Source organism: Neopsephotus bourkii, unplaced genomic scaffold (assembly GCF_033783945.1).
Source record: "Neopsephotus bourkii isolate Nb327-2 ecotype Australia unplaced genomic scaffold, CSIRO-AGI_Nbou_v1 NB_1820, whole genome shotgun sequence".
NCBI classification, from domain to species: Eukaryota; Metazoa; Chordata; class Aves; order Psittaciformes; family Psittacidae; genus Neopsephotus; species Neopsephotus bourkii.
The window spans coordinates 5,253,839-5,265,092 of NW_026902293.1; positions in this window are offsets into that span (position 1 = coordinate 5,253,839).

Consider the following 11,254-nt stretch of genomic DNA (forward strand, 5'->3'; position numbering starts at 1 on the left):
AGACTTTTCCCTGAGGGTCAATAGACAGGCATTCTGCATTTACCTTCCACGGCCATCCCCAAGACACACCTGTGTGACCTAATGATGTTATGGGACAGTTCTAGATACTTCTAGGGGGTAGTCTGGGTGGTTAATCCTTAAAGCAGATAATAAAAAGGGACAGAAGATGCCTGAAGAGTGAGGCCAAAACCGACTATCAGCTGTGATTAAGACTTTTACTGATTTGGCACAGGCTTTGTCTATACAAATCAGAGATGAGGGCAGGGTAAGATAGAAATCAATATGGAAAAGAACACGAGAGAGAAAATGAGAACAGGTAGTGGATGGAGCATGCATGTGTCACCATCATGTTAAAGTCAGAAGCTACACTACGCACAACCCTTTATTCAAGGTAACCCAAACAATTGCCAGTCAGGTTAGATTATTCTGGACTTTACCTTTTAAGTGCTTGAATTAAAGTCTAATCATACTCTATCTAGAAGCTTTACCCTTACATTTATTTATTTATTTAATTCAATTAGGTGCGTGCTCCCAGAGTTGGGTTAGTTGGTTTGCTTTGGCATGAAGGTAGGAAGGAAGAGTTTGCTTTGGTGCTAAGGTTGTTTGTTGCATATTTGCCTTCTTGCAGCCTTTAGAGATTATTACTGTTTAGAAGATCCAACCAAAGTTACATAAAGTTTGGCTAACAAATTATTTCATAAGCATATCTTCAAATGTTGATAGTTTCTTTGCTAAGTATTATCTTATCACAAAAAAAAAAAAAAAAGAAGTCTTAAGGTGCTTCTGTTGATACCGTCTGTTTGCTCTTGTCCTAGAGCTGTCCCACTTTGTTTGATAAGGGATAAACAAATGCCTGGCCTCATTTGAATAAATATGCTAAGCAAATGTTAAACAAGATGCATCAGAAGGCAGTAAATACATTACAACTTCAGGCTGCTAGGACACTCTAGCTCAACAGGGAAACATGTTTCCACTCAGACAGGGAACATGAAATAACTAAGGCCAGTTAATCTACTTCTATCTATCTGTCTTAAGGATTTAAACTAAAGCCTGTCACCATAGTATCTGACAGAAATCCTTCCTCATCTATTTACTTATGGTATATACAAAACTGTTAACTCTAAAAATGCCTCCTGTAAAACCTAAATATAATATACACAATGAAATGTAGCTTTACTGACTGGGTTTTTCTTCTGAATATTTAAAAAAAAATTGCTTTTATGTTGTTCTGTGGTTTTCAAAATATTTTTGTTTCTTAACCAGAAAAGACCAGAATTACATTTTTTCTTTTTTTCTTTTGAAACATTGATTATATTTAATCAATTAAAATAGAGTTCAGGCACTGTGCAACAATAATTTTATTTCATTTCCACATCTGTCTGAACTTTCATAACCACAAAACAATCAGACTATACAGCACACACAAAAACCCCAAAACAAAAGAAACAAACACACAAAAAGACAACGAAACCCACACACACCCTTAAAAGACAAATTCTTGGCAAACATTAGACAAGAATCTCTTCCAGTCCTCATTTCTATTCAGATATCACTGTGCTCACAAAAATTGTTACAGTTCTACTTACGATTGTTTATTTTAGTATGTCACCAAAAAAGAAGTATTTACAAGAAATAAAGTAAGCTGTTAAAAATTGTTTTATATTTGTTCTTCCTTTTTTGCACATCATCATTTTGCTGTTTACATACTGGTATATTAACAAGATGACAACTATGTTTTTAGACCAAAACCAGCCATTTATAAATCATGTCACAAAAGATTCAGAATTCTGAATCTGCCTTTGCCAACTATGTGACACCAAATTTACGTTTTATCTTCAGGCATGGAGAGGTTTGAAATAAATATTTCAGGCTCCTCAGAGGAAAAGCTGATGCATCACTTCATAACTTCACGGAGACCCCTTACACAACAGTCTGAACTTATCTAACTGGCTACAGCAATAGCTTCAGCAGCTATCAACTGCAAGACCAATCTCAAGTACATCAGATCTGACTTTCAATGAGAGAGACAGACTTCTCCTAAGGAAAACTAGCTTTTACTAGCTTTTACTTGCTCAGTACTTCATGAGAATAAGAAAACCAGCTTGTGATTGAAGTACCAAAGCTTAATGTTATAGGTTAAATATGTGGATCTTCTATTAACATACAGCAAGGTTTTGATTGTTTACGTTTTTTCTAGAAAGAAGAGAGACTAAGATCTAGAAAAGTGTGTTCCTCCTAGCTCATTTCAACACTGTCATAGTTTTCCTACTTGTTTCCACTGCCTGTAAGCCAGTACAATCATGTAATATTCAATATACAATATTCTACAAGGTTGAATGCCGCTACACAGAGAATACTAGAAACTCATTTAGCCATACACTATGAAGCATGATAAAAAGTTGTAGAATAATTTTACTGTAGTTGTGCCAGTATTTCAATATTTGGTAGTTTTTTCCTTTACCAAACATGTTTGAAGTTGGGCAACTCGATAGAAGTAGTAAAATTGTTATTCATTCAACATGACAATGCTAGATTTTTTCCTTCATAAACATAATAATTTTAGCTTTATGATTTGTCATCCATACAATATTGGTTAGAATTCTTAATTAATTACCTCATGTACTTTTCAAGAAATTATTTGAGCAGGCTTAACTAAAGGAGCTAATTAAAAGGAAGACTTTGCAAACCTAACAGGAAACTGTAATACACATTTTGTTAATATTTGTTCTTCAAGTACAACTCTCACCCGTAGCATTCAGTCTTTCAAAATCTGAACATCAAACATAATGAACCAAATATGAAGGTGTATCATGTAATTTTTAACTCACAGTAGACTGTCATACATTAGGCTTTCATCAACTTTATTGAGAGTGCAGGATGAGAAAGACCCTTGCCAGACACTATAGTGTAGCAAGTGATGAAGAGACACTGGGTGATACCCAGCAAGACTGGGCCCAGTGCCTTTAATGTGGTTTTGAGGTTGTGATGCCAGGTAAGCCTATTGAATATTTTGCCATTTACATGAAAGAAAGCATCACTGACACTGATAGGATACACATTGTCACCTAGGTGATTTCCTAGAAGACCTTTTCTAAAAGTCTTTCCTAAAAGACCCTTCAAATATGGGTCTATTAATAGCGGTTACAGTTACCCTTGCGTGACCAAGTATCATCACTCTTGTAAAGGCTTCAAACCAAGCATATATTAAGTACAGTGATTTTACCATTTGGTCTCCGCTACAACAGCCAGTTAGTCCTATCACAAATTAGCAAGAAATTAAAAAACATTGAGAAATTTAAAAGTCATATATTACTTTAATTCTACCACTTCTGAAACCTAAATCATTATAAATTTTCTATGAACTATGCAATTTAGAAACTAAATGTTAGTTAATATTAGCATATATATATTTATATTTTATATAAATAGAAAATTCCTACTTATTCTATCAAAAGATGACAAATTTTTCAGGGTTCCACACAGCTTTTATTGACCACGCAGCAGATGCAAGAAGGATAAAGACATTTAATAGAATCAAATAGTCTGAAGACGGACGATCAGACAAATGTGTTTGAGCATAACACTACAGAAATATTTGAGACATTTTCCCTAAGAGCAACATAATTTGAAAACTAGGCAGAACAATATCACTTCATACTGCCCACTGCAAAAGCTTTTAGGATTCATTCCCACGTTGCTTACACCAGTGTTATTGTAAAGTAACTCTGCTCAGACAAACAGAAACACTTCAGATTTACATTAGCGTGTTAATGAAGTAAGACTTTGGTCCTGAGATTTAGCTCTTTCATTAGTAATTTATACTCTCATTAGGGATTTATAGAAATGGGAATCTAGGCTCAAATGCTAATTGAGAATTGTCAGTTGTAAATAAGTGCTAACAAGATAAATTTGCTGCTGGTCACACTGAACAGAGACCAGCATTTTAGAAAACTAAACTCCCTTTAATATATAAAAAAAAAAATCACAGTTAGTAGGATGCAACTAACTGATGCTCTAACACATAGCCCCTCATGAGCAGACCCATGGCTCTTCTCCCCTGCCAGTTCTCTCAACCAGTGCAACATCTTCCAACCTCCACCTGCCATCCTCCATCTTCTGCAGGGGTGGATGTGGCTGGGACTGGGTGTGTGAGATACGAGTGCTCTCTTTAGTCTCAGTGAAACCCCTTTGAACTCTTGCACTGGGGAAAGCAGAAACAAAGCCCATCCTGGAAAAGCCTTCTGTGAGCACGTTGGATATTGTGTGTGATCACACTAATGTTGTGCATGGCCATGGGGGAGGAGGGCTCCAAGCTTAGCCAGCTTGCTGGTCACACCAGCCTGAACCCACAGAAGGGTCTTCTCCCTGAGCCAGCCTCACCCATGCCAGCCCCTCACACACTAAATCTCAACAAAAAGAAGCCCAAAAAAGCATCAGAGAGGAACCAAAGCACACCTGGGCAGGTTTCTCATTTGTGTGGCCAGGAGACTAGACACAGGTCACCTCAAAAGATGCAGCCACTAGTCAACTGAGATGTAGGTTAATCCACATTACTGAGGTAAGATTTCAATCTCTCTATACCCAATGGAGATGTGTTCCTAAAAGTGACTTGAACTCTGCTCCTTTGGTATAGTTAAGCTTGGGTAGTATGGCTTAGGTCATATTCCCAGCTTAACACTTTTTCAATTTTAACCCAAGATAATATATAAATTACAAGAAAGTCATACTGACTCTGGATAAGGCAACTGACCTGTGTAAACCTGCAACAGTGAAACTGAAAATCTGCCTCTGCTTCAGAAAGCAAAACTCAGTTTTAATCCTCCTCTCACTCCACTTTCCCTCACCCTTCCAAAGAAAATCCTTCCTCACTCTGGATATCTTTCACACTGAGACACAATCTCTCACACAACCAGAATAAAATGAATTCCACACAAGAGTTCAATCATCACTGGCTACCGTAACCAACACACAAATTTACAATGGTTGCGTATTATTTTCTTTGAAAAGGAATTCGACTTAATCTAGTGAATTGCTCTAGGCAGCTATTAAGAAACAAACAAAGTATTTCATGTATTTATTGGGGGTGACAGGGAGAGGAAAGAAAAGAAAAGGAAAAAAAAAGAAAAAACAGCATGGAATTGCCAGTTTTGCTTGTTTGTTTGTTTGTTTTGAAAGAGACATCATTCAGTGTTTTCAAAACCCACTAACCAAAAGATAGCAAGAGACAAGACATTCTCTGAAGTTATAAAAAAAGCCTCCAGGTATATCCTTTCAAAACAGGGACTCTGTAACATGGCTGTCAGCTTTTCGCAGAAATAAAGATTTTCAAAGGGACATGACAAATTTTGGTAGCAGGAGTCCCTAGTGATGGATGGGCTGTCCAACTGGCATTACGTACCTGTCACCTGAGTTTTCAGATAATCTTCCCTGTTCCAAGACAGGTAGCCCCTGTCTTGGTGCAAGGACACTCAGACTCAGCATGCACCACCATGAGCCAAGGATGATTTCTGATTTACGTTGTACTGGGAGTTCAATTGCCAGATGATACACAGAAACACAACTTTTGTGAGATAAAACTTTAGGGGTTTTTCTAGGAGGATGATCTCTTACCATTTTTTATGCTTTTGCAGTATCTTAATGCATCTTTTTTCAATGCCCATCTTTCCCCTCATTTTATGTTTTCTATTATACTAGCGTACTCCAGGGTCATAGCCTCAAGTACAAAGGAAAAGGAGGAGAAAAGAAGCAGAAAGTTGCACTACGCCCTTCACTGAATACATTTCTCCACGTGAAGTGCTGCTCTGCCTTGGCACAAACACAGACACACCAAGGCTTTTCTCAACCTGCCCCGACCAGACAGTAAAATATTAATCTTGGAATGTCTTATTTCAGTGAAAGCCTGAAAGCAAGAGGTAAGAAAGAGAAAAAGAGCAGGAGACACCAACATTCCTTAGCTTAAATCTGATAACTATTTATATAACCCTTCTAGGTCAACTGGGTACCCTGCTTCCTAGACACTCCTTGCTTCCTGAACTAGAGAGCCCTTAGGTTAATAGCCTCTAGACTTTACTGTGTCCCAGAGAGGAAAAGGTTTTGGAGACAAAAGAAATAGCCAGAGGCAATGAATTTAAATCTTACCTGCCCACCACACTTCTCATGTGACCTTGAGCAAGCTACTTGGGATGATAATCTCAAAGGAAGTCAGACACCCAAACTTCACTGATTTCAAGGGGAATCGGATACATACTCTAATGAAGGAACTTCCATGAGTTTCCTAGGATTAACAGAATATTATTTCTTTTTTATTAAGCACAGGAGACGGAAGAGCAGGGACAAAAATTTAGGTTTGGTTTTGGTTTGTTTTTTTTTTTTTTTTTTTACTTCATTAAGGATGTATTTAAAAAAGACTAATTAAGCACTGAGCCTCTGCAGAAAACAAGCCAATAAGAATGAGGCAAGACGAACCTCCCTGGGCCTCTGCAAAACTAATGAACCCCTGCCTACCACCTGTGACCACCTTAGTATCAAAGTGTACACACCACCTCACTTAGTTTACTCTTGCTTAAGCACAGTTTTCCTGAGCTCTTTTACAGCTTTTTATACATTTTATATTTTTACATCTCTAAATATTTAGCCTATTTAATTTGCTTCATAGTCTTGTCAATCTTCCTTTATTTACACCCTAAATCTTTCTTTTTTAACAGTTACCCCAGAGCAGGGCACATCCTTCTTTTTCTCTTGGTGGCTAGCCCCTGTGGTCCCTTCTTCAGCTGTCCTGCCTCTCAGGACACTTTGTATGGCTAAATTTCTCTCCTTTCTTACCCTACCTATGCCAGCTGAAAAATAATAGTCTTAGAAAACAGGAAAACAATATTTTTAAATAAATTATTTTTAAAAAGATTTGCCTAATTTCTTTATGCAGTTCCAAGTATTTAGATATTACCTAACTTTCAAAAACCACCATTATGAAAAAAAAGTCACTGCTACTGTGTGCAGTTCTAGGTCCCACAGTTTCAGAATAATGTGAAGGTCCTTGAATGCATACAAAAGAGGGTAACAAAGCCAGTGAAAGGGCTGGAAGGCATGTCCTGTTAGGAGCGGTTAAGGAATTTGGGTTTGCCTAGTTTGGAAAGAAGGAAGCTGAGGGGCAACCTCATTGCTCTCTACAGCTTTCAATGGAGGGGAAGTGGAGGTGGGGTGCAGGTTTCTTCTCCTTGGGAACCAGTGATAGCACACATGGGAATGGTTCAAAGCTGTACTGGGGGAGGTTCACACTTGACATTAGGAAGCATTTCTTTACTGAGAGTAAATGCCCCAAGCCTGTCACTGTTTCAGAGGCATTTGGCCAATGCCCTTAAACAACATGCTTTCACTTGGTCAGCCATACATTGGTCAGGCAGTTGGCCTAGATGGTTGTGGTAGGTCCTTCCCAACTGAAGTAGTCTAGTCTATGCCCTTAAAATCATTTAAGTACATTTCTAAGGGAAGATCATGTTCTGGAAGAGAACAGAGAACAATGGTCAGGAATTTAGTAACCATTTTATTAGAATGTTAATAATTTCTTTTTTATTATTATTTTGAGTAGCAGAAAAAGATAACCAGTTTTTATTACCATATTCAGTTCAAACTGGGCAATCACAAAGAGAGATGTACCTCATATTACCGTTGTATTATATACATTTTTAATAATGTAAACATAATCCTCTGTTCAGGATAGTTACTATTGACTTCAGTCTAAAGAAAGAGTGGTAAAGTTTTCACAGACCCAGTCCATATGTCAGGTATGAAAGAAATCAAATTCTCATCCTCTAAGTACATCAAAGTATTAGAGGACATACTGTTTGGAAAATAGTTTAAAAAAAAACTGTGTATGGTTTAGTTTTGTGCAACTGTAATGATGCAAACCCAGAGGAGATGAAAAGAGCTTAGGGGTGAACAACTCTGAGGAGTTTTTCCCCCTTCAAGACAGTTTTTCATGGCAGGACATATCTAGATAGTAATGCAAATTGTTTCTCCAGGTTTTCTATCAATTTGCTTTACAGGTAATGGAAGAGAAAGAAATGTTTGCTTACAGCCATTTTTATATCAACGACCTATGTAAATAACACATGCAAAAAAAAAAAAAAAAAGATCTCCAAGATCTATTTGGTGCCACCTTTAAGGTAAACCATAAATCTCTCAGAAATCAAAACTTTTGCCATATTCCACTGTGGAAAGAGATCAATAGCTGAAAGTCCAAGAGCTTCAGCCTCTGAGCAATCTCTTTATCATGTCATTCGTTTCCCATTCCTTCCAGCAATAGCAGCTTATGCTGTAGTGTTACTCTGCTGCCGTTGATTAGTCCTCCATGGACCCGGATATGCCAATTATTCATGTTCAGAGCTATGGGCATTTCTTCAGTGCACAATGCATATGCCAAAAGTGTTGTTTCATCTATATTGGATTCGGTAAAAACTCTCCAAATTATTTTAGTTAGGGGACAAATTTGAGGAACTGGGGTATTTCAATGAGAGAGCTACAAGAATGAGAATTCCAGTACCAATTCCAGTGGTACAAGCACCTGTCTGCGAAATAGCAAACTCAGGTACACACTTTCCTCTCCTACCTGCCACAAAGTGCCCTAGCCATGATGCTGTCAGAATTTGCCAAGGAGTCAAAAAAAGACCTATTCCTCAGTGACATTTTTGAACTTGGAATAAATAACTAAACATGGAGAGTGACAGAGTCTCACTTCTGAAGTGACCATCCTCAACTCCAGACTAGAGCTATCCTCACCTTCTGGTCACAAGTTCTCAACTGGGATTTCAGTATTAGATGAAAAACAGAGCCAGACTTAAGCTTTTGCTTTAAATCTCTGCCCCTACTCATCAAAGTGGGTCTGAGCCCATCACTTGTGTTTTCAGGAACCACACAATCAAGTTATTATGCTTTTGAGCTGAAGCTGAACCCAAATTTTGCATATTGTCCCCTGAATTTACTGCCTTCGTCAGAAGCTCTTCAATACATTGGAATGAGTAATACACATGGAGAACTTGTGTGCTCAGGAAGTCATGGACCATAGTTTGAGTCTAGGATAAGTACAATACCTGGGTAACAGGTTAAAAAGAAAAAAAGAAAAAAAAAAAGCTACATTAGCAACTGAATATTAATCATTAGGACTGTATTGAATCCCACTTTAAAGGGGAAAAAAAATACACCTCTCAAAACTATTGCTTTAGAGGATTCTCAGGATAGATGGCAATACTGCACCACTTACTCTCAAGCCATGCTTTAAAAATCTCCCTACTGCCATAAGAAGACCTCCTGGTGCAGCTCTGTTTGAGTTCCCAGGGTGACACAGTGACTGAAAGGATCACTGGGTCTATAAGGAGTAGAAACAGCAGTAGAAATAGACACAGAATTAGTGCTGTTGGTGTACACCCTTACAAGATTGTTAGTAGAACCCATCTTGGGCTGTGGCATTCAAGTTTGAAAGTGAACCATCCTACCACACAGAAGGAGGTTCTACTGAGCTTTTCTAGTGATGTGACAGAAATAATTTAACTTACAAACTCTGTATATGCATTTATAAGTTTAATCAACTTTATATGTAACCACAAATGGATAGTCAGCTCCTCCTGAATCTCTCACTGTCTGAAAGATGAGCTCTATCCTGTAAGATGGATACAGGGATTTAGACTGAGATTCTGCGCTGCCATGTGAGGCTTGAAAGATTGTTCACAATGATGCATTCTACATGAAAAAGTATGATCGTTAATGCAAGTTTACATGAATCATCCAAGCAAAAATTCAGGAATACAGGTGGGTTTTATGCTGTGTCAGACTGCATAGCACAGGGGACCTGCAGTGAATTCTGCTTGACCCTGGCACCTCTTCTCCTGCAGAAGCCATTTGCAGGCATGCTGAGCTCAGTTCACATTTTCTGGCTTTCATGGGGAGAAGCAGGGGATGTTGCTTCCTGAGAGATGTTCATGTCTATATTGTTTGGCAGATTTTAGACTAGCACAGCTGCCCTGGCCCTGTGCTCAAAATCTGGAACCTCACACTCTAGCCATTTCCACAAGCACTTTTTCATTCAGTATCCTATTTCTCTGCACCTCCAAACACTGCTCACATTCTTATGGTATTTCCTGGGAGCTGACAGAAGATGGGAAATTCCCTTCTTCAACCTTAGACCCTGTGCTTAATCACCCCTACAAGAACCCAGGTGGCCACACCTGCCAACCACCACCATTTCCATGGCAATATGAGTGCAGAGAGATTTAATCTGGTAGGTCAGTAATAAGCTCATACAAACAACCAGATACATGAAAGGCCATTACAATAACCATCTAGCAGCACTGTCCCACTCCCAATGGTCACTGGGGCTGTAATAGCTGATCACAGTGAATGTAGTCCTTTTGTTCAGGAGATGGGATTAATCTCAATTAGTCAACAACACTGTATTTATTGATTCAGTGTTTGTCACTTTACCTCAACTATACCTACAGTTAACACCAGGCAAACCTTGAGGTGGGAGAGTTGCCCCTACTTGCTCTCAGTTCTGTTGCCTACCACTGGACATGATGGAGCCTTGATCCTTTTTACATCATCATATTATCTTAAACCATACCGTTACCATATCTATCTGGGTTATCAATGTCCTCTTTTTGATTCGTCATGATTACAGTGAAGTTTAAAATATTATTAGTGCATAATGCAGTAATTAACACTCATGTAGACAATGCAAGAAAATAGTACTTGGTATATAGATATTAATAGTGAAACACAAATTATAACCAAAGCTTGCTTTAAAATAAATTGTTAAAAAATACCATAGGGACTATTCACATGATTAGCTCCCAGTTAAAGTCAGTATGATTTTTTCTATGAAATAAAGCAGGTGCATTTACCTAGGGTATCATATGGAGAAACATAACTGTAGGACATTCAAAAATCAACCTTGTTAGTGTCAAGGTGGAGACTTCATTTCTTTTACTGATCCTGTCTCTTTTAGCTTCTCCTTTTGAGAAACCATTTTCCATTTAAATTAATAAAATTATTAATACAATTTATTCCATCATGAAATACAATAGGTACTTCAGGGAAAAGACAATTAGAGAAGAAACCTGTCTCACTGAGTTTGTGGTCTACAGTGGTTTCCTCTCATAAAAATGTTATTGTCCCATACACATTTGCAGCCTGCTTCTGAGAGGTGCTGAATGGACCTGTTAATGCAATAGCAAAGGGTTTTTAACTAAGGCAGAAACAGGTT